Raw genomic sequence first — 27,278 nt, 5'->3', positions numbered from 1 at the left:
CCACTAGCTACTGATTGCCAACCAAAGAAACACCCATTAATCCCCACTCTTTGCTTTCTATTAATTAACCAATCCTCTATCCATGCTACTACTTTCCCCTTAATGCTATGCATCTTTATCTTATGCAGCAACCTTTTGTGTGGCACCTTGTCAAAGGCTTTCTGGAAATCCAGATATACCACATCCGTTGGCTCCCCGTTATCTACCGCACTGTTAATGTCCTCAAAAGATTCCACAAAATTAGTTAGGCATGACCTGCCCTTTATGAACCCATGCTGCGTCTGCCCAATGGGACAATTTCCATCCAGATGCCTTGCTATTTCTTCCTTGATGATAGATTCCAGCATCTTCCCTACTACCGAAGTTAAGCTCATTGGCCTATAATTACCCGCTTTCTGCCTACCTCCTTTTTTAAACAGCGGTGTCACGTTTGCTAATTTCCAATCCGCCGGGACCACCCCAGAGTCTAGTGAATTTTGGTAAATTATCACTAGTGCATTTGCAATTTCCCTAGCCATCTCTTTTAGCACTCTGGGATACATTCCATCAGGTCCAGGAGACTTGTCTACCTTTAGCCCCATTAGCTTGCCCATCACTACCTCCTTGGTGATAACAATCCTCTCAAGGTCATCACCTGTCCTAGCCTCATTTCCATCAGTCACTGGCATGTTATTTGTGTCTTCCACTGTGAAGACCGCACTAAAAGCATTACCTTGAGTTTAAATCATCCAAATGATCCAGAGATAGTCTTTCATGGCAGGGATCACAGCAGATCCAGCTCACTGCAAAACACAGACACACACCCAAGCTCTTTTTCAAACTGAAACTTCAAAATGGCTGAACTGCGCTCAGCTCCACCCACTCTCTGACATCACTGTTTTCTTAAAGGTACATTGCTTAAACATCTATTTCTTAAAGCTACCCTCGCATGACACCTCCCCCCAACCCCCCCAAGAAAAAAATAAACCATCAACTTCAAGATGGTTTCATTTTTGCACCATCGACTAAGAAATGCACACAGTAAAAAATACTTTCTCATTTCACAAAAAAACCCACACTCAAACAGGCCATTTTTCTTTGTTCTTCTTCCTCCAACCGAAAACCTTCTCAATTGACAGTCCCTTTGAACAAAGTCTCTGCACGGTCCATCCATTCCTCTACTCCTCGGCATTTCTCTTTAAAGTCAGATACTTTCGTTCAATCTGACCACAGAGCCCCTTGCAATTCTCCAATACAGGAACATTGGTTACCACAGCTTTCAGGCAGTCAAATGCCTGTTGAAAGTCCACTGTCCATTGAAATTTTTGACCTTTCTTTAGCAAGTCCGTCAGTGGAGTAATCAGGCCACAAAACTTTTGCACAAATGTTCGATCAAATCCACGCATGCTATGAAATCGCTTTATTTCCCTTTGTCTTGAGGGTATCGGAAACTCCGCAAGGAAAGTGATTCGGGCTTCTCCAAATTCACTTTCGGCTAGGTTCATCACCAAACCCGCCTCCTGAAGTTGATCGAAGAACTCCATGTTTACAATGTTCTTTCCATGTCTGGAAGTTGAAAATAAAAGCAGATTGTCCCACTTTCTCAATGCAATTCTTCGAACGTGGGATAGGGTAAGAGTCCATTCTTGTAACTGCATTCACCTTTCGATAGTCCACACACAACTGTTGGGTACAATCTGATTTAGGTACCATCACTATGGGTGAGCTCCATTGGCTGCAACCCACTTCAATTATGCCATTCTTCAGCATACTCTCAATCTTTCTGTTAACCTGTGCCAATTTTAAAGGATTAAGTCTATATAGATGTTGTTTGATAGGAACAACATTTCCCACATCTACATCATGTATAGCCATTTTAGTTCTTCCCAATTTATCTCTACAAACTTGCCCACGTGATATCAATAACTCTTTCAGGTCAGTTCATTTTCCTCTGGAAGGTAACTTAACAATTCATCCCAATTTTTAAGAACATCCGCATTTTCCAATTTCATTTCAGGTATGTCAAATTCACAATCATCTGGATTTGGTTCGTCACTTTGAGTTAGAATCATTAAAACCTCCTTTTTCTCTCCTTCCCTTTCAAAGTACCTTTTAAGCATATTCATTTTTTTTTTCAGTCATTTCTTTTTATTTTCATTAGATGCCTGATACAGCCAAGTGATTTAAAAATGACAATGGAAGTCTCTACCACATGAGGTCACACAGAAAGGAAAATGTAAACGTGTGATTGTAAATACATGATTGGAAGCTTGGTTCTTCGGGAAATAGTTTGGAACATTAATCTCTGGCAATGACACAACCTCCATGTAGTGCTGATTGGCAAACCAACCCAGTCCTCAGGTCTCAGATCCAAGCTTGCTCATCTCTCAGCAGGAGAGGCCTGCCATTGGGATCATGATTGATAATTTAAGGCCAAATATTCTCATAATTCTCCTGTGCCCAGTCTGGGAGGAGAGGGGGCATTTTATCATCACCATTTTGTATATTAGCAGCTAACCCAAAAGTCGTTCAGCATTCCCGCCCGCGGTACTAAGCTTCAAGCTCGAAGCCCACGCCAACCTTGTGCCCCCCAGAGTGAAAGTTCTTCCCGTCAATTAGTCCCGACAGCGTCAACATCACACCTGGTCTGAGGATATGAGTGTATCCCTGTCCGATTAGGCTGGAGTTATTCACCTTGGTCGATACGTAGCTGCCATTGTCGATCTGGTACTTGGCGGCAGTCCCAAAGCGAGTGTTGTTGCTGCCAGCCGTCCAGGCCAGGTTGACGGCCGTTTCCACCCTGTCGTTTACCTTCTGGTAAATCGAGCCTCCGAACTCCGCACCGTCATTAACATGGGTATGCAGCTGGAAATCCCCAGCCTTTTAGCCCAGAGAGAAGTTGTTTTGCGCCAGCTTGGATTTGGCTGTGTCAAAGGCGATCTGGTGCCCGACAAGCCAGCCCTCGTAGCCCAACACTGCCATGCCGTGGATGGTGGGGCCAGCAAAGTCAAAATCGATATCGCAGCCCAAGTTAACATAGTCTCGCTTGTAGGCAGTCTTCAGCTTGCCACTCTTCTTGCCTGTATTTGGTACAAATGTTGTGTCAAAAGTCAGCTTCAATCCTTTGACAAGCTGATCTTCAATGGTGATCTCGCTGGCCAGAACATTGTCAGTATTCCATTTCTCGGAGAAGATGAGGCCATACTCTTTCAGCTTGTATTTGGTGTCAAGGCTGCCCGTTGCTTTGCCTGTGTCGGTGTTCGTAGTCCCAGAGATGATAAACTCCACCCCACTCGACGACTTGATCTTTAGTTACAGCTTCACCAAACCAAACCCATATCCTTTGTTGAAGAGGTCCTTGCTGGATTTGCCCAGGTCTGTGTATGACGGTGGCACAGACGTTCTGCAGCCTCGATGTCCGCCGCCGATTCGATCCAAGAGGGCACGATGAAGGAGAGAGGCGGCAGCACTGCGCGTGCGCGGAGGAGGCAGCAGTGCACCCGCGCGGCCCTTTTAAGCATATTCACATGACACACTCGGTGAGTTTTCCTTCTATCTGGTGTTTTTACCACATAATTCACCTCACTTAATTTCCTTTCAATCTGATACGGTCCACAAAACCTAGCTTTTAAAGGCTCACCTACCACTGGTAACAACACAAAAACTTTATCTCCACTGGCAAAACTATGAGCTTTGGATTTCTTGTCCGCTACCCGTTTCATCACGTTTTGTGCAACTTTCAAATGTTGTCTAGCCAATTCACCTGCTCTATTTAATCGTTCCCTAAAATTTGACACGTAATCCAATAGTGTAATTTCAGATTTCTCATCCACCAATTTTTCCTTAATCAATTTAACTGGTCCTCTTACCTCATGACCAAAAATTAGTTCAAAAGGACTAAATTTGGTAGACTCATTAGGTGCATCCCTAATTGCAAACAGTACAAATGGGATTCCTTTATTCCAGTCCTCTGGATAATCTTGACTCTACGCCCTCAACATTGTCTTTAATGTCTGATGCCACCTTTCTAACGCTCCCTGCAATTCTGGATGGTACGCAGTGGATTTAAGCTATCCATAACTTCTTTGAATAACTTTGAAGTAAAATACTTTCCTTGATCCGATTGAATTTCTGTGGGTAGTCCAGATCTAGTAAAGAATTTAAGTAACTCCTCCACAACCCTTTTAGCTGTAATATTACGTACTGGAATGGCCTCTGGAAACCTAGTAGACACATCCATTATAGTCAAAAGATATTGATTCCCACTTTTTGTTTTAGGAAGTGGTCCTACACAATCAATTAGGACCCTCGTAAAAGGTTCCTCAAATGCTGGAATGGGTATTAAGGGTGCTGGTTTTATCACTGCTTGAGGTTTCCCTATCACTTGACATGTGTGACATGATTAACACAATTTAACTACATCTTTATGTAGTCCAGGTCAATAAAAATGTTTCTGGATTTTAGCTTGAGTTTTCCTTATTCCCAAATGACCTCCCACTGGTACTTCATATGCAACTTGCAACACCTCCTTTCTATACCTTACCGGCAATACTACTTAATGAACATCTGCCCACTTTTCATCCGCCTGCATATGTACAGGCCTCCATTTTCTGATCAAGACTTCACTTTTACGGTAATAACACTCTGGTATACTCTCAGATTCCTCTTCCGTATATGCTTTCTGATATATCTGTTTTATGTCTACATCTTTCTGTTGTAACTCCACCAATTTTCCTGAACTAAAAAATATCCGCCTCATCCGCCACCTGTTCTTGTTCTTTTTCAACCATCTGACCAAAAATCGTTTCTGATAATTGCACTTCAACTTCATCTTCACTCTTTGATTTCTCCTCTTGTCTTAACCTGTGACTTTGCGACCTTGTTACTACACAATCCGGAAAAATCCCAGCATATTCGTCCTTCAACCCTTCAGTTGTCTGATTTTCCACTGGCTTATCAACCACAGTAGGCATCACACCCACCTGTGATCCAGCTGTATCATTACCCAAGATAAACTGTATTCCTGGACAAGATAGTTTATCTATTACTCCTACTACCACTTCACCACTCTTCACTGGACTTTCCAACCTTACCTTATGTAATGGAACACTACTTCTCTCACCCTGAATTCCACATATCACCACCTTTTCTCGCAACATTCTTCCCAAACTACATAACTCATCTCTTACCATTAAAGATTGACTAGCCCCCGTATCTCTTAAAATTGTGATTTCTTTACCTGCTCCTCCTGATACACATGAGTAAACTTTACCCACACAAGTAAATTATTTAAAGACATCTGGCACCTTCTTAACAATTACTTCTTGAACAGGCTGTACAATCGTTTGCACCTCCTTCACTTCCCTTGGGCTTTCCTTTACCACTCTAACAAATCCCACTGTCTTATCCTGTGTTACCACATCAGCCTTCCCAGTGCTTTTATTCAACCACCAACACTGTGACTTTACATGGCCTTGTTTATTACAGTGAAAACATTTGAAACTTTTCATCCCTTTTCCACCCTCCTGGATTTCTTTTTTAATCTGAGGTACACTCTCTTTATTGTCTCCCATCAGATCATCTTTACCTTTACCAATTGAGTATTTCTCATGTCCCCAGTTTCTATTCCTCAACGGCTGAAACTGATGTTGGAAACCATCTCAGATTTATGAACTAATTCATAATCATCTGCCATTTCTGCTGCTAATCTCGCAGTTTTAACCCTCTGTTCTTCCACATGAGTTCTCACTACATCAGGAATTGAATTTTTAAACTCTTCCAAAAGTATAATTTCTCTGAGAGCTTCATACGTTTGGTCTATTTTCAAAGCCCTTATCCATCTATCAAAATTAATCTGTTTGAGCCTTTCAAACTCCATGTATGTTTGACCAAATTCTTTCCTTAAATTTCTAAACCTTTATCTGTAAGCTTCAGGCACTAGCTCATATGCACTTAAGATGGATTTCTTCACCTCCTCATACGTTCCAGATACCTCCTCCAGTAGCGATGCAAACACTTCACTAGCCCTACCTAGTTTTTGTTTGAATCAGCTTTGTTTGAAAAAGTAATACCCACATGTCCTGTGGCCATTGCATTTGTTTAGCTACCTTCTCAAATGAAATGAAAAAAGCTTCTACCTCTTTCTCGTCAAACCGTGGCAATGTTTGGACATATTTAAATAGATCCCTACCAAGTCTTCGACTATGACGCTCTGTCTCATTATCCTCGTCCATCTCCTCCAACTCTACGTGTCCCTTTGCGTCTGCCAATTTTAATTGATTTTCATGTTTCAGAGCCATTTTCCGAAGTTCAAACTCTCTTTTTCCCTTTCCTCTCTATCTTTCTTTGTATCTTTCTTCTCTCTCCTTTTCTTTTTCCTCTCTTTCGCTATCTCTTTCTTTTTCTTACATTGCATATTCAAGCCACTTTAATTCTTTTTCATGTTCAAGTTGCTTTAATTGTTTTTCATGTTCAAATTGCTTGATCTGCAACTGGAGCTTTGCCATATCTAATGAGTCAGAATGTATCACAGGCAAATGTAAATGCACAGATACCGCGTTAAGTACCTCATCTTTTTGTATTTTGCTAGCCAGTGTTAACTGCAATGCTTTTGCCAAACCTAACAGTCTGTCTTTAGATGGGAACCAATGCAGGAAGTTGGAAGGTAGTAAAACAGGGACAGAAATAAAAGACAGTAAGGGGGAAAGTGTAAGGCAGAGAAGCCATAGTCAAAAATCAAAAAGGGTGACAGTACAAGGTACAGTGACTGAGGGGAGCTCAGTGAATAGGACCAGGAATACTAAAAGAAATAAAACGGGAAGTGAAAACATTAATGGTAAGCGATGCGGCAGGTTGTTACAGGAAGATGTGGGTTCGACGACAAGGAAAATTAGGAGAAAGGTTAGGAGGAAATATAACTTAGGAGAGGTTACTGATCGAGGTGTTAAGATTCAGAACAGAGGTAAAAAAGCCAACATAAGTGTACTTTACCTGAATGCTCGTAGTATTCGGAATAAGGTAAATGAGTTGATGGCGCAAATCATCGTGAATGACTATGATTTAGTGGCCATTACTGAAACATGGTTAAAGGATGGTCACGACTGGGAGTTAAAAATCCGAGGGTATCAAACTTTTCGGAAGGACAGAGTGGATGGTAAGGGAGGTGGTGTAGCTCTGTTATTTAAGGATGACATCCGGGCAACAGTAAGGGATGACATCGGTGCTATGGAGGATAAGGTTGAATCCATTTGGATGGAAATCAGGAATAGTAAGGCAAAAAAGTCACTGATAGGAGTAGTCTATAGGCCACCAAATAGTAACATTATGGTGGGGCAGGCAATAAACAAAGAAATAACAGATGCATGTAGAAATGGTACAGCAGTTATCATGGGGGATTTTAATCTACATGTTGATTGGTTTAACCAGGTCGGTCAAGGCAGCCTTGAGGAGGAGTTTATAGAATGTATCCGCAATAGTTTCCTCGAACAGTATGTAATGGAACCTACGAGGGAACAAGCGGTCCTAGATCTGGTCCTGTGTAATGAGACAGGATTGATTCAGGATCTCATAGTTAGGGATCCTCTCGGAAGGAGCGATCACAATATGGTGGAATTTAAAATACAGATAGAGGGTGAGAAGGTAAAATCAAGCACTAGTGTTTTGTGCTTAAACAAAGGAGATTACAATGGGATGAGAGAAGAACTAGCTAAGGTAGACTGGGAGCAAAGACTTTATGGTGAAACAGTTGAGGAACAGTGGAGAACCTTCCAAGTGATTTTTCACAGTGCCCAGCAAAGGTTTATACCAACAAAAAGGAAGGACGGTAAAAAGAGGGAAAATCGACCGTGGATATCTAAGGAAATAAGGGAGAGTATCAAATTAAAGGAAAAAACATACAAAGTAGCAAAGATCAGTGGGAGACTAGAGGACTGGGAAATCTTTAGGGGGCAACAGAAAGCTACTAAAAAAGCTATAAAGAAGAGTAAGATAGATTATGAGAGTAAACTTGCTCAGAATATAAAAACAGATAGTAAAAGTTTCTACAAATACATAAAACAAAAAAGAGTGGCTAAGGTAAATATTGGTCCTTTAGAGGATGAGAAGGGAGATTTAATAATGGGAGATGAGGAAATGGCTGAGGAACTGAACAGGTTTTTTGGGTCGGTCTTCACAGTGGAAGACACAAATAACATGCCAGTGACTGATGGAAATGAGGCTATGACAGGTGAGGACCTTGAGAGGATTGATATCACCAAGGAGGTAGTGATGGGCAAGCTAATGGGGCTAAAGGTAGACAAGTCTCCTGGCCCTGATGGAATGTATCACAGAGTGCTAAAAGAGATGGCTAGGGAAATTGCAAATGCACTAGTGATAATTTACCAAAATTCACTAGACTCTGGGGTGGTCCCGGCGGATTGGAAATTAGCAAACGTGACACCACTGTTTAAAAAAGGAGGTAGGCAGAAAGTGGGTAATTATAGGCCAGTGAGCTTAACTTCGGTAGTAGGGAAGATGCTGGAATCTATCATCAAAGGAAGAAATAGCGAGGCATCTGGATGGAAATTGTCCCATTGGACAGACGCAGCATGGGTTCATAAAGGGCAGGTCATGCCTAACTAATTTAGTGGAATTGTTTGAGGACATTAACAGTGCGGTAGACAACGGGGAGCCAATGGATGTGGTATATCTTGATTTCCAGAAAGCCTTTGACAAGGTGCCACACAAAAGGTTGTTGCATAAGATAAAGATGCATGGCATTAAGGGGAAAGTAGGAGCATGGATAGAGGATTGGTTAATTAATAGAAAGCAAAGAGTGGGGATTAATGGGTGTTTCTCTGGTTGGCAATCAGTAGCTAGTGGTGTCCCTCAGGGATCAGTGTTGGGCCCACAACTGTTCACAATTTACATAGACGATTTGGAGTTGGGGACCAAGGGCAATGTGTCCAAGTTTTCAGACGACACTAAGATAAGTGGTAAAGCAAAAGGTGCAGAGGATACTGGAAGTCTGCAGAGGGATTTGGACAGGCTAAGTGAATGGGCTAGGGTCTGGCAGATGGAATACAACGTTGACAAATGTGAGGTTATCCATTTTGGTAAGAATAACGGCAAAAGGGATTATTATTTAAATGATAAAAAATTAAAACATGCTGCTGTGCAGAGAGATCTGGGTGTGCTAGTGCATGAGTCGCAGAAAGTTGGTTTTCAGGTGCAACAGGTGATTAAGAAGGCAAATGGAATTTTGTCCTTCATTGCTAGAGGGATGGAGTTTAAGACTAGGGAGGTTATGCTGCAATTGTATAAGGTGTTAGTGAGGCCACACCTGGAGTATTGTGTTCAGTTTTGGTCTCCTTACTTGAGAAAGGACGTACTGGCACTGGAGGGTGTGCAGAGGAGATTCACTAGGTTAATCCCAGAGCTGAAGGGGTTGGATTACGAGGAGAGGTTGAGTAGACTGGGACTGTACTCGTTGGAATTTAGAAGGATGAGAGGGGATCTTATAGAAACATATAAGATTATGAAGGGAATAGATAGGATAGATGCGGGCAGGTTGTTTCCACTGGCGGGTGAAAGCAGAACTAGGGGGCATAGCCTCAATATAAGGGGAAGTAGATTTAGGACTGAGTTTAGGAGGAACTTCTTCACCCAAAGGGTTGTGAATCTATGGAATTCCTTGCCCAGTGAAGCAGTAGAGGCTCCTTCATTAAATGTTTTTAAGATAAAGATAGATAGTTTTTTGAAGAATAAAGGGATTAAGGGTTATGGTGTTCGGGCCGGAAAGTGGAGCTGAGTCCACAAAAGATCAGCCATGATCTCATTGAATGGCGGAGCAGGCTCGAGGGGCCAGATGGCCTACTCCTGCTCCTAGTTCTTATGTTCTTATGTCTCTGTCCGTAATCACGTGTTACCGCGTCCAACCCCAAAAACTTCTGAGCCTCCGAAAGAGCTCACAACACTCTCCCCACTTAAACTAAAATACCACACCGAAAAAGCAATAATCCTTCACTGTCTTTAAGTTCACAAAAGCCAATCTAATAGATCGACTTTTATCCCGGATGAGCCCCCAATTGTTTTGGGCGAGGCATTTTCAGAACCCCAAAATGTATCATGGAGTTCAACCAACCTCCCCCTTTAATGGATTGTTGCTTTTGAAGCACGCGGCTTGTTCTCCAGGTATGATATTGCAATTATGGACACGTGGGTTTTTAAACACAAAACAAATGTTTATTCCATGAACTCAACTTAACCTCTTAAATAAACATTGGATCTTTTAACACCCCTTACTTCAAAGATAACCCTGAAAATATTACAATACTAAATAATCCTTCAGTTATTCCTTTCAACATCCAAGAGAGACTTAACATCTTTAAGCAGAAACACATCAGGTTAAAGGCATTACCTTTATGAGTTTAAATCACCCAAATGATCCAGAGATAGCCTTTCATGGCAGAGATCACAGCAGATCCAGCTCACTGCAAAATACAGACACACACCCAAGCTCTTTTTCAAACTGAAACTTCAAAATGGCTGAACTGAGCTCAGCTCCACCCATTCTCTGATATCACTGTTTTCTTAACGGTACATTGCTTAAACATCCATTTCTTAAAGGTACTCTCACATGACAAGGAGAGTAGCCAGCGCCCGCACTGGAGGCTGGATGTGGGACTTTTAGCTGATGAGGAGGTGGGTGGGCAGCTGACTAAATGTATTCAGAACAATCTAGAAGTCAATGACACGGGGGAAGTTTCGGCTGAAGTGGTCTGGGAGGCGCTGAAGGTGGTGGTTAGAGGGGAGCTGATCTCGAGACGTGCCCACAGGGAGAAGACCGACAGAGCAGAGATGGACCGACTGATAAAGGAGATATTGCAGGTCGACAGGAGGTATGCGGAGACCCCAGAGGCAGGGCTTCAAAGGGAATGACGGAGGCTACAGGCGGATGTTTGGCTTGTTAACTACAGGGAAGGTGGTAGAGCAGCTGAGGAAGGCGAGGGGGGCGATCTATGAATTTGGGGAGAAGGCCAGTAGAAGTTTGCACTGCAGCTCAAAAAGCGGGAGGCAGCCAGGTAAATTGGGAAAGTAAGGGACAGAGATGGGAACCGGGTCGGAAATTCAGGCATTCTACAGCAGGCTGTATGAGTCTGAACCTCCAGCTGGGCCGGAGGGGATGAGGCAATTTTTTGGGGGGCTGAAGTTCCCGAAGGTTGATGAAGACTTGGTCTTCACCCTGATTGGGTTGGAAGAGATAGTGGACGGGCTGAAGGCCATGCAGTCGGGTAAAGCCCCGGGAATGGATGGGTACCCCATGGAGTTTTACAAAAAGTTCTCTGGGATGCAGGGGCCACTGCTGATGAGAACATTTAATGAGGCAAGGGAGAGAGGGGGGCTGCCCCCGACGATGTCACAGGCCATTATCTCATTGATCCTGAAGCGGGATAAGGACCGGAATTATATGGGTCCTACAGACCGATCTCCCTACTAAATGTAGACGCAAAACTGTTGGCTAAGATATTGTCCTCAAGATTTGAGGACTGCGTCCCGGACGCGATTGAGGAGGACCGGACAGGATTTGTTAAGTGGAGGCAGTTGGCGGGCAACGTAAGAAGGCTGTTGAATGTAATTATGATGCCCTCAGGGTAGGGACGTAGAGGTAGTGGTTGCAATGGATGCAGAGAAAGCATTTGACTGGGTGGAATGGGATTATCTGTTTGAGGTATTGGGGCAGTTTGGATTTGGACGGGGCTTCATTGACTGGGTCAGGCTGCTGTATCAGGCACCCGTGGCGCGTGTTCGGACGAACAGGTTGCATTCGGGCTATTTTAGGCTGCACCGGGGGACGAGGCAGGGATGTCCCCTCTCCCCGCTGTTGTTCACAATGGCCTTAGAACCGCTGGCAATTGCGTTGAGAGTCTCAAAGGGCTGGAAGGGACTGGCCCGGGGAGAGGTGGAACACAGAGTCTCGCTATACGCGGATGATCTGCTCTTTTGTATCAGACCCAGTGGAAGGGATGGAAGAATTTATGGGGATTTTGGCCGGTTTTTGGGTGAAAAATTGAACATGGGGGGGGGAAAAGCGAGATGCTCGCAATCCAGGCAAGGGGACAGGAGAGGCGATTGGGGGAGCTGCCTTTAGAGTGGTAGAGGGAAGCTTTTGGTGTCCAGGCAGCCAGGTAGCGCGGGAATGGGAACGGCTGCACAAGCTTAATCTGGCCCGACTAGTAGACCAAATGAAGGAAGATTTCCGAAGGTGGGACGCGCTCCCGCTGTCACTTGCTGGGAGGGTACAGACAGTGAAAATGACGGTCCTCCTGAGATTTCTGTTTGTGTTCCAGTGTCTCCCCATCTTTATTCCTCGGTCCTTTTTTAAACGGGTCAACAAAGTGATCTTGGGCTTTGTATGGGCGGGTAAGACCCCGCGAGTTAAAAAGGGGATGTTGGAGCGCAGCCGGGGGGAGGGCGGGCCAGCACTCCCAAACTTTAGTAATTATTACTGGGCGGCGAATATAGCCATGATTAGGAAGTGGATGGTGGTGGGGGGGTTCGGTGTGGGAGAAAGTAGAAGTGGCATCTTGTAAGGGCACTAGTTTGGGGGCGTTGGTAACAGCGCCTCTGCGTTCCCGCTGGCACACTACTCCACCAACCCTGTGGTGGACGCGGCCCTGAGAGTCTGGGGGCAATGGAGGAGATATGTGGGAGCAGAGGGAGCATCGGTCTGGTCCCCAATTTGCAATAATCACCGGTTTGCCCCGGGGAGGTTAGATGGAGGGTTCCGGAGATGGCAGAGAGCAGGGATCGAGAGGATGGGCGGTATGTTCATCGAGGGGTGCTTTCCCAACCTGAGGGAGTTGGAGGAGAAATTTGAATTGGCGGGAGGGAATGAATTTAGGTACCTGCAGGCGTGAGACTTCCTACGCAGGCAGGTGTCAACCTTCCCGCTCCTACCACCAAGAGGAATATAGGATAGGGTAGGTTCCAGAGTGTGCGTGGGGAAGGTAGGATATTTATAAGGAGCTTATGGGATCAGAGGAAACACAGACCGAGGGGCTGAAACACAAATGGGAAGAGGAGGTAGGTGGATAGATAGAGGATTGGCTCTGGGTGGATGCGTTCAGTAGAGTCAACGCATCCACATCATGTGCCAGGCTCAGCCTGATACAGTTTAAGGTCGTTCACCGGCTCACATGACAGTGGCCCAGATGTGCAGATTCTTTGGGGTGGAAGGCAGGTGCGCAAGGTGTGCGGGAGGACCAGCGAGCCATGTTCATATGTTCTGGACATGCCCGAAGCTTAGGGGATTCTGGCAGGGGTTTGCAGATGTAATATCCAAAGTACTGAAAACAAGGCTGGGGCCGAGTCCAGAGGTGGCGATTTCCGGAGTGTCGGAAGACCCGGGAATCCAGGAGGAGAAAGAGGTAGCCTTTGCCTCCCTGGTAGCCCGGAGACGGATATTATTAGCTTGGAGGGACTCGAAGCCCTGAAGTCGGAGACCTGGCTAACTGACATGGCTAGCTCTCTCTGTTTGGAGAAAATAAAGTTCTCCTTGAGAGGGTCCATGTTAGGGTTCGTCCGGAGGTGGCAACCGTTCATCGACTTCTTTAGGGGAAATTAACCGTCAGCAGAAGGGGAGGGGGCTGTGGGGATAGTTTAGTGTAGAGTAGGAGGCTAGAAAAGGTGGGACCTGTGAGAGAGGAAGACGGCTTTTGCACTCGGTTTATAAATGTTTATAATTACTGTTATATAAGTACTGTTATAAAACCATAAATACCTCAATAAAATGTTAATTTAAAAAAAATATACAAGTACAAATGTAAACATAATTCAGTGCATAACACACCCCTCCATCTCCCACTGTTCCCGCCTAAGCTAGACAACAATAGGATGTGTGCATTTTTGGCTGTTTAATATGTTTTTAGCTTGTTTGTTGGAGACACTATATTCTGTCCATTTGAATTATCCTGAGGTTGCATTCTGATGTCAGAACCATGGCACTTTGTTATAAATTAGTCCATTGTAGTGATGAGTCAGGCAAATACATCATTTATGTCTTATTCTCTAAGACGTTTGAGGGTTGTTTTTCCAGTTGAAGAATTTAAACATCCACTAGTTTGGACTCTTGGGCTGGACTGGCTCAACCTATCTCAGTTCGTGTCATGGTAGGAGAGGAGGGGGAATCAACCTACATATACTGTTACTGACTCCTATATGTGGATGTCATAACGATATACGAAATAGGAGCAGCAGTAGGCTACATGGCCCCTGAAACCTGCTCCTTTATTCAGTTTCACTTTCTCCACCAAATCTCCATATCAATCGATTTCTCTCACCCCCACCCAAAGTCCAGACATTTGGCTATCTCCACTTTGAAAATACTTAATGATGAAGCATACAGAGCCAATGTGAGAGACAGTGCAAAGATCACAACCCCTAAGAATGAAGGAATTCCTCCTCATTTCAGCCTGGTATGATGAAAGTTGTCAGGTGCGAACAGGGTTAACCATGGCTGTGCTTGGCCTTCATCTTTGTGCATCTTGCCATCATTGCTGTCTGGGTCTACAACTGAAGAACGTCACTTGTTAGGCTTTACTCATGACCAGCCTGAGGGAACACTGCTGAAAGGGGAACACTGCTTGAGGGCAGCACGGTAGCATTGTGGATCGCACAATTGCTTCACAGCTCCAGGGTCCCAGGTTTGATTCCAGCTTGGGTCACTGTCTGTGCGGAGTCTGCACATCCTCCCCGTGTGTGCGTGGGTTTCCTCCGGGTGCTCCGGTTTCCTCCCACAGTCCAAAGATGTGCAGGTTAGGTGGATTGGCCATGATAAATTGCCCTAAGTGTCCAAAATTGCCCTTAGCGTTAGGTGGAGTTACTGGGTTATGGGGATAGGGTGGAGGTGTTGACCTTGGGTAGGGTGCTCTTTCCAAGAGCCGGTGCAGACTCGATGGGCCGAATGGCCTTCTGCACTGTGAATTCTATGATACAGTCATGGCCCTAAAACAACAGCTGCTAGCATATTTATCACACCTTTTATGGCAAAAGTCTCTAGATCTTCCACAAAGGCGTAGTTCATTTTTAAAAATTGAATACTTTCCTGTAGCATTTTCTCTATCTCACTGTGAGTGAGACCCACATCTTCCAGCAGCAATTTTCCAAATGCATGGTGAGAATAGGATAATCACTGCTCCAAGTAGTAATTTCACAACACGCACACGAGAAAGAAAGATTGGGATGACCCTTCTCACAGTAACAGTTTCTAATCCATGCTGAGGTAGTGGGAGAGTGACTGGTATCACCACTAATCCCTCCAGTAAGTGATTACATCACCATTAATTTATCATATGTATATTTGTGGACCTGCGGATCAGTGAGAAAATAATTAGACTCTATTGTAGATACTCACAACCTCTTTGATTGAATAAAATGTTTCTGTTTTTCAACTTCATCATGTGTTAGCAGCAACTTTGACCCCCCCACCCCTTCGATTCCCTACTGTCTGCTTTAGCTGGTGTGACAACACTGGAGGTAGTGGTATTGTCGCTGCATTAGTAATCCAAAGGCCCAGGGTAGTGGTCTGGGGATTAGGGTCCGAATCCACCACAGCAGGTAGTGGAATTTAAACTCAATAAAATATCTGGAATTTAAAGTCTAATGATGACCACAAAACCATTGTCGATTTGTTGTAAAAACCCATCTGGTTCACTAATGTCCTTTTAGGGAAGAAAATCTGCCATCCTTAACCTGGTGTGGCCTACATGTGACTCCAGACCCACCGCAATGTGGTTGACTCTTAAATGCCCTCGGAAATGGGCTAGCAAGCCACTCAGTTGTATTCAACTGCTACAAAAATACGAAAAGAATGAAACTGGACGGACCTCCCGGCATCGGCCCAGGCACGGGGAAACAACAGCAGCAAACCCAGACCTGTCAACCCTGCAAAGTCCTCCTTATTAACATCTGAGGGTTTGTGCCAAAGTTGGGAGAGCTATCTCACAAACTAATCAAGTAACAGCCTGACATAGTCATGCTCACAGAATCATACCTTACAGACAATGTCCCGGACACCACGATCACCATTCCTGGGTATGCCCTGTCTCACTGGCAGGACAGACCAAGCAGAGCTGGCAGCACAGTGGTATACAATCGGGATGGAGTTGCTCTGTGAGTCTTCACCTTCTCATAGCTTCAGGTTAAACATGGGCAAGGAAACTTTCTGCTGATTACCACGTACAGTCCACCATCAGCCGATGAATCCGTACTCCTCCATGTTGGACACCACTTTGAGGAAGCACTGAGGGTGGCAAGGGCGCAGAATATGTTCTGGGTGGGACTTCAATGTCCATCACCAAGAGTGGCTCGGTAGTACCACCACAGACTGAGCTGGCTGAGTCCTAAAGGACATAGCTGCTAGACTGGGAATGCAGCAGGTGGTGAGGGAACCAACAAGAGGGAAAAACATACTTGATCTCATCTTCACCAACCTGCCTGCTGCAGATGCATCAGTCCATGACAGTATCGGTAGAAGTGACAAAATCACGAGGATACCCTCCATTGTGTTGTGTGGCACTACCACTGTACTAATTGGGATCGACTTCGAACAGACCTTGTACCTCAAGACTGGCACCCATGAGGCACTGTGGGACATCAGCAGCAGAATTGTATTCAACCACAATCTGTAACCTCATGGCCCAGCATATCCCACACTTTACCATTACCATCAAGCCTGGGGATCTATCCTGGTTCAATGAAGAGTATAGGAGAGCATGCCAGGAGCAACACCAGGCACACCTAAAAAATGAGGTGTCAACCTGGTGAAGCTACAACACAAGGACTACTTGTGTGCCAAACAGTATAAGCAGCAAGTAATAGACACAGGTAAGCGATTACCCAACAAACACATCAGATCTAAGCTCTGTAATCCTAACACATCCAGCTGTGGTGATGGAGGTGGATAATTTAAAAAAACACCTGGAGTAGGAGGCTCCACAAATATCCCCATCCTCAATGATGGAGGAGCCTAGCACATCTGTGCAAAAGACAAGGCTGAGGCATTCTCAACAACCTTCAGTGAAAAATGCTAAGTGGATGATCCATCTCAGTCTCCTCTGAAGGTCCCCAGCATCACAGTCAGTCTTCAGCCAAAACAATTCACTCCACACAATATCAAGAAAATGCTGACGGCATTGGATATTGCAAAGGCTGTGGGACCAGACAATATCCCCACCATAGTACTGAAGACTTGTGCTCCAGAACTTGCCACACCTCTAGCCAAGCTGTTCCAGTTCAGCTACAACACTGGCATCTATCCGCAAACGTGGAAAATTGCCCAGTTATGTCCTGTACACAAGAAACAGGATAAATCCAACCCAGCCAATTACCACCCTATCAGTGTACTCTCCATCAGAAAAGTGATGGAAGGAGCCATCAACAGAGCTATCAAGCGGCACTTGGTCAGCAATAGCCTGCTCACTGACACTCAATTTGGGTTCCGTCAGAGTCACTCAGCTCCTGACCTCATTACAGCTTTGGTTCAAACATGAACAGAAGAGCTGAATGCCAGAGGTGAGAGTGACTGCACTTGGCATCAAGGCAGCATTTGACCAAGTTTGGCATCAAGGAGGCCTAGCTAAACTGGAGTAAATGGGAATCGGTGCGGGGGGGGGGGGGACTCTCCAATCATTGGGGAGTCATACCTGACACAAAGGAAGATGGCTGTGTTTGTTGGAGGTCAATCATCTCAGTTCCAGGACATCACTGTAGGAGTTCTTCAAAGTAGTGTTCTAGGCCCAACTATCTTCAGCTTCTTCATCAATGACCTCCCTTCTATCATAAGGTCAGAAGTGGGGATGTTCGCAGATGACTGCACAATGCTCACCATTCGCGACGACTCAGATAATGAAGCAGTCCATGTTGAAATGCAGCAAGACCTGGACAATATCCAGGCTTGGGCTGACAAAGTGGCAAATTACATTTGTGCTGCACAAGTGCCAGGCAATGACCATCTCCTACAAGAGAGGTTCTAACCATTGCCCCATGACATTCACTGACATTACTATTACTGCCCACAATCAACATCCTGGGTTTCATCAGAAATTGAACTGAACTAGCCATATTAATACTGTGGCTACCAGGGCAGGTCAAAGGCTAGGAATCCTACAGCAAGTAACTCACCTCCAGACCCCCCACCCCCCCAAAATCTGGGCACAAGTCAAGAGTATAATGGAAAGCTCTCCACTTGCTTGGATGAGTGCAGTTCCAACAACACTCCAGGACAAAACAGCCTACTTGATTGGCACTCCTTCCACAAACGATGGCACTTGTAGTTTGAAGGTGTCCCTCCACCATCGACGGACAATAGCACCGTGTATACCATCTAGGATGCACTGCAGGAACTTGCCAAGGTTCCTTAGGCAGCACCTACCAAACCCATGACCACTACCATCTAGAAGGACAAGAGCAGCAGATACCTGGAAACCCACCACCACCTGGGAGTTCCTTACCAAGTCACTCACCAACACCAAAATATATTGCTGTTCCTTCTCTACCACTGTGTCAAAATCTTGTTACCCTGCCGAACAGCACAGTGAGTGGGTCTACACTTCAGGGACTGCAATGATTCAAGGCAACTCACCACCTTCTGAAGAGCAAATGGGGAGGGACAATAACTGCTGATCTAACGAACGGCACCCACATCCCATAAACTAATTTTTGTAAACTGCACACTATTTCTTGGTACCTCGATTGGTTCATCCAAGTGATCATTCTTCATGAGCCCATCCCCAGTGAATGCTAAAGAGTCAGATTTGACTTGAAACATTGACTCAGTTTCTCTCTCACAGAATCATACCTTACCAATACTCAAGGATTGTTTTGTCATTAACCAAGTCTGTAGAATGTTTCACACGCAAACACAGTGGAAGAAAACCCCAAATTCTGTTCAAATCCAACTTGTATTTGTGGTAGGTGCGAATTACTCAGACTGACTTATAATTTGGGTTTGATGTTAGCTCAGAATGCTTCCCCCCCACCCCACCCCCAATCCATTTAAGTAATGAAATATGTTTGAACCTGTTTAGTATCAATAAGTGGTGGAAATGGCCAGTGTAGGAAATTGGACAATTCTCGCTGGCTCGCTGCTTTTCAGGGGCCTTGACTAGAACTGTGCCTTTACCATACATGTTCCAGAAATGCTCTACTAATAGCAGACCATTGATTTAGTTTTCAGGGGCTGGTTTAGCACAGGGCTAAATCGCTGGCCTTGAAAGCAGACCGAGGCAGGCCAGCAGCACGGTTCAATTCCTGTACCAGCCTCCCCGAACAGGTGCCGGTGTCAAATCCCAAATTTCTTTACCCGTCAGTCTGGCCTCAATAAAAGTCGAGATGGATTTGCAGGTACAGCATTAGTTATTTTATTTAGCTTGCAAGCTTGATTCATTTCACAGAGGCATAAGACACATCCAGTCTCCTACACCCCGGAAAGCGAATGAACAAAGAGACAAAGGGATCTCTGCAAATCAATTCAAATGGTATCAGGTTTCACATACACGATTCCCATAGGTCATCCTATACCCTTCCTGACCTAGTCAGACATTCTGATTGGCTCACTTCCAATCCCTTCCTCTGGCCCCTATTACCCAGCATCCTTTTCTCCTCCTTTGGTGGACACACCTCCTCCTTGCTTTGCCATGCGGTCTGAAATCCTTTGTCTGTGAACTCACCAGAATGAGCCTGGCCTATCTCTACATTACAGTAACTAATATCTCTAAAGTAACTATTTTATATCACATTCGTCATTCCCTCCTTTTATCATTCCATGATAACCGAACTATCCAATCCATAGCTACGGTCCCTCATCTAAAAAGATCTGTCACTGCATTTCCAATTCCTGGCGTAGCCCCCCTTCACCTGCTGCACCCTCATGGATTTTGACAGCTAAGATTTTAGGGGCTAAACAGTCGTGGCCAGGTGCGTCTTCATGGACAGGGGGACCACTAAGAAAACAGGCTGGATTGATAGTGGTACAGTGTCTAAATGTCAGATGTGGATTGTTCAAAAGGTATATCTCATACCTATTCTGACGAGCTGCGGTAAGATGCTGAGTCTGCAGTTGCCTCAGTAGTGCGATAACCGAGTGGGAGCTATACACCGTAATATCCTGTTGGAGGGTGAGAGCATGTAACGGCTATGCGATGGCATTGATCGAACGTAAATCCTGTACTAATCGGTACTGGTCTGGTTTGGCTGGTTTAGGCACAGCAAGTATGGGGGTGTTACATTCTGATTGGCAAGGGACCAAAATACCCTGTTGCAACAGCTCTTGAATTAATGTGTCTATAGACGGAGCAGCTTGGGATTTCAGGGGGTATTGCCGAATGGAAGGTAGCTTTACATGATCCTTAATCGTTACCTTTATAGGTGTAACATTTGTCTTTCCCACTTGTGATGGGTATTTCGCCCAGACCTGTGGATTGACATATTCCAAAACATCATGTCCCCAGTGATGCTGCAGTCGAGTGTTAATTGTTTCAGGGACCTCAAAATATTTTATGGCAGTGCCGTCCGGCATGACTTGAAGTGCGTACTCTGTTGGATCCGAATGATCCACTGCCCTCCTTACCATTTGCCCCAGATCCCTGGCATGGTACTGGTCGTGGACCTGACGTGTAATATGAGGGCTTACCGAAGCTGACTGTGGCCATAAACGTGGTGGTATTGTAACAAAATCGGCTGTACCTTCTTTTCTCGTGACTGTGGCTGTACCTTTGACTGGCCATTCGGTCCCAATTAATGGCCGGTATTTGTCCTCCAACTCCCTGTTTTGTCCGGTTCTGTCATAGGCCAGGGTAACGTGATGCAGTGAATGTTCAATGTCTAACGTCCACCACTGGGGGTGATAGAAATATAGCACTGTTGTCTCATCCTCCATGATTGGACCGTTACCCCTTCGTCTCCATACTCTAGCTGTAGCTGGAAGATACACAGTAAATCTCGGGCCAACAAATTACAGTCCAATCCAGTAGTCACTACAAACTGATGATCTGCAGACTTATTCTCGTAAGTGACTGTCACAGGTTCAGAAATAGGATACTCACACACCTGTCCTTGGAACCCTGACAATTGCTGGGTGTGGTCGGATAATGGTAGTCGAAGTTCTGATTGCACAGAAGACATGGCTGCTCCAGTGTCGATTACAAATGAGTGATGTTGATCTCCTATCTGCAGAGAGATAATAGGTTCCCTGTCCGATTGGAGAGTCCTTATGACTAAATTAGCTAGTCAATCCTGTGTTGGGAAAGGGTTTGCCTGGGAGAAGTCAGTGTATCTCGTCTGTCCTCCCCTTGGTGGGTACCCCCTCCTTTGGGTCGGATAATCTCCTTCTGCTGCCTGTCTTTTAAAGGGGCATTCCTGTTGCCAGTGATCTGCACGGCCGCAATTAAAACATGCATTGCTCCCTCTATATCTGCCCCGTCCTCTTCTCCCAGTAGACCAATGGCCCCTCAGAGGGGGCGGCGGTTGTAAAGCTGTTGGTGCATACGGTGGGCCATAAAAAGGAGCTGAGGGTCCCTTTGGGTGGGTTTGATATCCTCCCCCTCGCTGATCCACCCACCCAAAGTCAAAATATTGGGGCTCCTGCTGGTAAACTACCATTTCTGCCGCTTGTTGGGGTCGCAGATCATCCTTTTTCATTACATACTCAGTCTTAACCTTTGTAACTGAGCCTCCTTCCTGGCCTACACCCTCCTTCCAATAAAATCTGACTGCCCTTGCCATCTGGGAAGGGTAGTTCTCTGTCCAATTCATGTTATTACATTTCACAGCAGTAGCCACAGAAGGTGGTAGGCAATGCATTAACATAGCACAATATTGAGGGGAATTCTGACCATTTTGATATGGCAAGTCGCCTGACTGCCCACGGTAGATTTCATTAAAACGCTCCAGAAATTCCTCTGGCTCTTCAGTCTTCTTAGGTTTTAGGTCTAAGATAGCAGAAATATTTATGGGCTTTTGAAATGTGCTATTCAACGCATTCAGGATCTGTGTCCATCTACCGTCGTCTAATGCATGGGCTTGCTGAAGTGCGGCGTGGCTAGCATAATTCAGGTGATTGGTATCTTCCTAATCGGCAACTGTCTCCGAGTCTCACCAGGGGGCACTCTAGCTATTTCCTCTGGTTCTTCCAAGACTTCGACGTCCCTCCCTGTCACTAGAGGGAGTTCTTTCTCTTCAAAATCATCTGTTGCAGCTCCCTTTGTTCTGAAATTTGCGGTTTCCCCTTGGTCTGGAGGGATTTAGGTGGTATGCTTAATTGTTTCTGGTTAGGATCAAGCCCTTCTCTTGCTGTCCGAGATCTGGTCCTAGAGCTAACTGGGCTTGCGGAACAGAGCTTCTCTTTCTCTACTGATCGTGAAGATGGTAAATCGGGACCCACACTATCAACCAACAGGGCTGGAGTTACTGGCATGATTGGAATCTGGGGAGCAGTGACTCAATATAAATTATTATACTCTGGTGGTTCTGGAATTAGTGCAGACAATGCTACAGGTGCAGTCAAAACTTTTACTGACATTTTAAAATTATTGAATTAATCATTTTCTGTCAATTCAAGGCCAGCCATTGAACTATGTAGCTCATCTTTTGTTTGACCCGAGCCTTTCCTGTCTCTACTTGCGCGTTTTTTGGGGTTTTTTTTCTTGGCAAAACGATTGAAAAGGTTCTAACAGTGTTCTTTTAAAACTTAAAAATGTTTGAAAATTCAAATTGAATTACTGCAACTTGCAAGCTTAGCTCTGATCTCAACTCAGAACTAAATTTACGATTTGCTTAACATAACTTGTATAACATTTACAACTTAATTAATTCTTTATCTTAATAATTTTTCTTTTGACAAGTTTTTCTTACATTCACAAAAATGTTGGCAAAGACAACTATCATCTCCAGATTTACACTTATTAAAATGGTGTCAGTGATCTTCTTTAAGTTTCTATTAATTCACAGATAAAATGAGATAAACATTATTTCAAGGAAGTAAAACTTAAGATTCTGGCAATTTCAATCAATTGCTTTCGAAAATAATAACTTTTATCAAAGAGGTGGAGAAACCCACTGGTTTCCTTTAATTAATTCAAAACGTAACTTTGCTGGAGTTCACTGACTCAAAGGAAAGGTATCCGATTACACTACAGGCTGCTGCTGTTATCTCAAGGCCTGAGTGAGAAGCACTGTCTGTCATCTTTAACTTTGGCTGCTGCTGTTAACCCTTTGAGAGACTTCTGCTTCAACCAATATGCAGCATCCAGCTGTATGAATGTTCTTGTCTTGAAATTTATCCAAGCAATTCCCCACAATCTCAACTAGTCCTCAGAACTGCGTTTTTTGCCACTACAGTCCAAGGGTACAATTTTTTTTTTTAGCTTAATCAACTATAGATTTAAAACACTCACACATGGAATTGAATCATCTTCAGATTTAAAAACACTCATTGAACTGAACCCTCATCCTGAGGTCACATCAGCCATAAAAACACTTATACTTGACTGAACCTCCATCTACTGAAGTCACATCAGCCATAAAAACACTTATAATTGACTGAACCTCCATCTACTGAAGTCACATCAGCCATAAAAACACTTATACTTGGAATTGAATCATCTTTTAGATGTCCCATCAACCCAAAACCTAACCCAAGCCGAATCAACAATATGAAATCCCATCAATTAAATTTCTAATCCCCAGACTGACCTTTGATTTTGTCGACACGATCTATCCGTACCAACCGCGAGTGACCAGACTAATCAGACGATAAGAAGAGGGGAAAAATCAATGCGCGGTCATTTTCCAGCTGTACATTGTGGGCCCTTTTTCCCCATCCTCCTGTTCATAATCAGTCTAATTCTGATTTCGCAGTTGGTCAGAACCGTCTTGAGAAATCCCGGGTTTTCGGCACCAATTGTCAAATCCCAAATTTCTTTACCCGTCAGTCTGGCCTCAATAAAAGTCGAGATGGATTTGCAGGTACAGCATTAGTTATTTTATTTAGCTTGCAAGCTTGATTCATTTCACAGAGGCATAAGACACATCCAGTCTCCTACACCCCGGAAAGCGAATGAACAAAGAGACAAAGGGATCTCTGCAAATCAATTCAAATGGTATCAAGTTTCACATACACGATTCCCATAGGTCATCCTATACCCCTCCTGACCTAGTCAGACATTCTGATTGGCTCATTTCCAATCCCTTCCTCTGGCCCCTATTACCCAGCATCCTTTTCTCCTCCTTTGGTAGACACACCTCCTCCTTGCTTTGCCATGCGGTCTGAAATCCTTTGTCTGTGAACTCACCAGAATTAGACTGGCCTACCTCTACATTACAGTAACTAATATCTCTAAAGTAACTATTTTATATCACATTCGTCACCGGAATGTGGCGACTAGGGGCTTTTCACAGTAACTTCATTTGAAGCCTACTCATGACAATAAGCGATTTTCATTTCATTTCATTTCACTGAATGGTAGGATAGGTGAGAATCACCGAGTTGCTCCTGTGCATCTACTTGAGACTTATTTCAGATTAGCTTTAGGGGTGGTTTGGGATCTAATAGCTTGCTGTCTCTCTTTTGATCTGCATTCCTTTGGAGGGGAAAAATGCTATTTGTAGTTTGAAAATTCCTGTCCTATCATCACTTTTCCATCTGGGATGTTGTGTTCTAATAAATCTCGACAAAATCCTTTATTTATTTTTAATTTAGAGTACCCTATTATTTTTTTTTCCAACTAAGGGTCAAATTAGTGTGTCCGGAGGTGACGTGTGGTGCAGTGGTTAGCACTGGGACTGCGGCTAGCACTGGGACTGCGGCACTGAGGACCCAGGTTCGAATCCTGGCCCTGGGTCACTGTCTGTGTGGAGTTTGCACATTCTCCTTGTGTCTGCGTGGGTTTCACCCCCACAACCCTTGGATATTCAGGTTAGGTGGATTGGCCACTCTTTTGAGGTCCACCAACAAAACAGAAGAAAGGAAAACAAACTGAGGGACAAAGCAAAAAAAAAGGGCCGCTCCTGTTAGGGGCACTCCCTGAACATAACAAAGATCAACAGAAACTTAAAAAACATCAAATAAGAGTGCAGTCAAAGGGGTCAATAAAGCACCCCAACCCCTGTGGTGCCCACCGGGCAAGGAAGGCCTCAATGGTGCCCAGGGAATGTAGCCGCGGAAGAGGGGCAGACAGTCTGGCCGGCCGACCCCCTCGGTTGCCCGCTGCCTGGATCTATAAATGGTGCACTTTGCCAGGCGCAGGAGCAGGTTCACAAGGAGGTCCTCCGCCTTCCCCGCCCCTCTCCGCATGGGATGCCCACAGATTAGGAGCGTGAGGCTGAAGTGCAAACAAAACTCCAGCAAAAGATTGGTTAGAAGACTAAAAAGGGAGTACAGCCTAAAACATGTAACATAGACATGCTCCACGGACTCCACATGGCCGCAAAAATGGCAGGCTTCTTGGGAGTGGGTGAACCAGTGCAATCGGTGAGTGTACGGCACTGCTGCATGCAACACCCTCCACCCCAGGTCCCCAAGATTGAGGGGGAAGAGTCCTCCATCGAGGGACCTCCAGTGGGGACCTCCGCCTCCAGACGGCAACAAGGCTCGCCATGGCGTATCCGGACGACGGGCGAGGGTAAGGAGGTGAAGCAGCAGCAGCAGCCCGTACAGGAAACCCCTGCGTGCAGTGCGAAAAGGACGGAGGGTATTTCCACGAGGCGGCTAGGATTGTGGGGCACCGGCCCCCGTGGGAGGTTTTGGGGCCTGGGACCAATGTGGAATCCCGTCCGGACAGGGGTTCGCCCATGCGGGATACCACCACACACCTGCGCGTCCTTCAAACTACGAGTGCCATCGGGTCCGAGCACAACCGTTTTGAGGTCTCGGATGGCATTGGCTGTGAGCCGGACGTCCACCACTGCATGTTGTGCTAACTCGTGGGGTGTCATCCAGCCCACTCCTCCGCCACTCAGCACGTCCCCAATCCTGGTCACCCCGGCAGCCACAGCTCGCTCCTCCGCCAGCCACTCAAAATGGTGGAGGTGCAGATTCCTGAGCAGTGGCTCCCTGACGACAGCCACCACTCCTGATGGGGTGGGGGGGGGGGAGCTGCGGCATGAGGCGACCATGTTCCAGACTTTGAGCAGGTCCTGGTAAAAGACGGGCAGTTCCTGCAGAGGGTAACGAAGACCCTGCAGAGCTATGAACAGGAGCTGCACTTTGTAATTCAGACCGTACACCTGGCGGAAGAAATACATCGCCAGGGCACACCATCGTGGAGGGGGCTCAATGTAAAGCTATCATTGCAGGGTCTGAAGGTGGAAGGTCGCCACCTGGGTGCGAAGGCACACTGGCCGCCCTCGCTAAGCAGGAGATTCAGAACCTCAGCAGCGACCCAGTGTAGTCTCTTGTCCCAGAAGAACTCTATGAGCATTCTCTGGATCTTTTTGACAAAGTCAGGGGGAGGGGTCAAAGTGACCAGCCGGTACCACAACATGGAGGCTATCTGCTGGTTTATGACGAGAACTCGACCCCTGTAAGACGGCACTCAAAGCAGTACTGTCCAGCGTCTCAAGCTCCTGCCTGTTAGCCGGCCAGGATTCCTCAGCCGGGCAAAGATGGACTCCCAAATAGAGGAGGCTGGTCCTGCTCCAGCTGAAAGGCCTGAGCTCCTCTGGGAGGGGGTCCATCTGCCACGGACCGACCAGGAGTCTGGAACATTTGGCCCGGTTGATCCTGGCAGAGGACACGTCGGAGTACACAGCCTGGCACTCTTGCATCCTCCGCAGGTCAGCAGGGTCAGTGAACATGAGGAGCTCGTCATCAGCGTAAGCCGAAAGGACCACCCCAATGCCCGGCCCGCGCAGAAGCAGTCCCGACAACCTCCTCCGCAGGAGGTGCAGGAAAGGCTCCATGCAAATAGAATAAAGCTGGTCAGACAACCTGATGCACTCCTCACTCAAAGTGAAGGGGCGCCGCCAGGGTCCCGTTAACCTTAATGAGTGTACAGAAGTCGGATCCAGGCGACAAATTGCGTCCCGAACCCGAATGCTTGCAGAGTCCCGAATAAATATTTGTGATCCACCCTGTCAAACACCTTCTCCTGATCAAGGGACAGGAAGGCGCTCGACATACCAGCCCTCTGGGAATGATGGACCAGGTGCCGGACCAGATGAATGTTGTCGTGGATTGTGCGGCCCGGGACCATGTAGGACTGGTCAGGGTGGACCATGTGGTCCAGCAAGGTGCCAAGGGGCAAACTCATTGCCTTGGCGAAAAT

At 45.6% G+C, this 27,278-nt stretch overlaps 1 pseudogene; it reads right to left on the bottom strand.

Annotated features, from left to right (window-relative positions):
• Positions 1-2,461: 2,461 nt before the first annotated feature.
• The window catches only part of LOC140421198 (non-selective voltage-gated ion channel VDAC2-like), a 29,577-nt pseudogene continuing 4,760 nt past the window's right edge, over positions 2,462-27,278 (bottom strand).

This window comes from Scyliorhinus torazame, chromosome 1, assembly GCF_047496885.1.
Source record: "Scyliorhinus torazame isolate Kashiwa2021f chromosome 1, sScyTor2.1, whole genome shotgun sequence".
NCBI classification, from domain to species: Eukaryota; Metazoa; Chordata; class Chondrichthyes; order Carcharhiniformes; family Scyliorhinidae; genus Scyliorhinus; species Scyliorhinus torazame.
Note: the sequence above shows the minus strand (reverse complement) of the source record. Positions and strands in the feature narration are given on the sequence as shown.